Below are 1775 nucleotides of genomic sequence, written 5' to 3'. Positions count from 1 at the left end.
ATTTTATTTTAAGCTATTTTTTAATAAACTCATTTAACTTCCACATTTACCGTCAGAGTGAATACCTGTCCACATCTTTTATTCTTAAGACTAGCAAGTGCATCAGTCATAAAGTTGACAAGTCTGCGCGGCGCGCTGTCATAGTCAGTGCGCGCGATGTGCATTGAAGTTTTCAGTCTAAATTCCCAAATCTACTTTGAATGATGATTACTATTTTGAGCATAATTATAAAAATTCACTTTTTTTATCAAATATAACGTCCAGTTTGTTTTGTAAAATGTCCAATTTGGTTTGTCAAACGTCCAATTTTAAATTAAAGACCTGTATCTTTGAATGCCAATTGTGATCACAATAATTTATGTATCCTATGTGGGAATAAACAGTTTGAAACGCTAGCTCGTTCGCTTTTCCCTCCAATCGTTACTCAATACTCATTTTGAATTTACATCGTTTTAACATACATTCGTAAGAAAGATGTTAGATGCAATTATATTTTAAACTAAATCTACCCAGTGGCGCAGTCTGGTAAAATGGAAAAGATTATAACATATTTATGTATTGCAATGTTTGGGAAGCAATGAAAAATTTAAAAATCTATGAAATAGGATTTCAGTCGAAAACAATAAAAATGCTGAGTGTGAATACTTGTCAAGATGCACGCTGTTCACCATAAACAAAATTTAGTGTAATGTGTTTTACTTTTACGTTCAACAGATGGCGCTGCCGTTGCGGTAAAAAAAGTTAAAAATATATAAACACACGCGTATTCAAATGCAACAGAAGGTTTAAGGTTTTGAATAATCGAATCGAAATCGCATTTGAGATTTGAAGAAGCGACCATTTTTATTTTTATTAAAATAGACGTATTTATATGAAAGTGTATTATTTATTTTTAAAGTTTTCCTTCCAAGTTCTTTTTTTTATTATTTTTGACTTTTTTTAAACACACATATTTAACTCTCAAAGATAAAAAGAAAGTTTTTTTTAAAGTTTGTTAAACTTTGGAAAAAAATGTATTCCTGAACATCCACTTTAATGCTTTTTATAATGTATTTAAATAATACGAATAGAATAAATATTTTTTGATAGAAATTGACTATTTTATACTGTGTACAATTTTTTTCTATCGTCATTTTGATCAGTTCGTAAATAGCCAATTTGTTTTCTTGTGTGCGTTTAATATGATCCTCTTTTTATATTACGATTAAATACATTCTTACAGTATCTTTTATCGTCTTCAAAGTAGTTTATATTTATTAAAGAAATTTTCGTTTAAAAAATTAATGTAGGAAAGACGTTCACTTATAAAAATTAAAACATATATATTTGAAATTTTTATATTCCTGTAGATTTTTTGTAAAGATCAGAATAATTTTTAAAAAAAAAATTCCTTAATACTTCACAAATTAGAGAAAACCGCAAAGTAATTATACTAACGATTCAATTCTACACAAAATTAGAATACTCTGGAAGGGGTTGCATTCCTAAGTTTCTTTCGCATAATTTCCTTATCCACTCCCTTTCGTAAACTTACCTAGAAAGATGCTTTACATATTTGCGTATAACACATTTATTTATTATTCATTAGGTGAACATACAACATTCAGTTTCAATTAGCAATATGGTTATGTCAGGAATGCTACATAAGCTAGCAACTTCAGTTAAATAAACAGTCTTGTCACAATGTATACATTGAAGACATGCGTGTTTATATATAAAAAAAAATCTTTTTTTTTTAAAACTGAAACTGCCAAAAAAAACTTACTTTCATTTTT

This window comes from Brachycentrus maculatus, unplaced genomic scaffold (genome assembly GCF_059751285.1).
Source record: "Brachycentrus maculatus isolate JH-2025_06_01 unplaced genomic scaffold, ASM5975128v1 h1tg000067l, whole genome shotgun sequence".
NCBI lineage: Eukaryota > Metazoa > Arthropoda > Insecta > Trichoptera > Brachycentridae > Brachycentrus > Brachycentrus maculatus.
The sequence above is the reverse complement of the archived record's forward strand: the minus strand, read 5'-3'. Positions refer to the sequence as shown.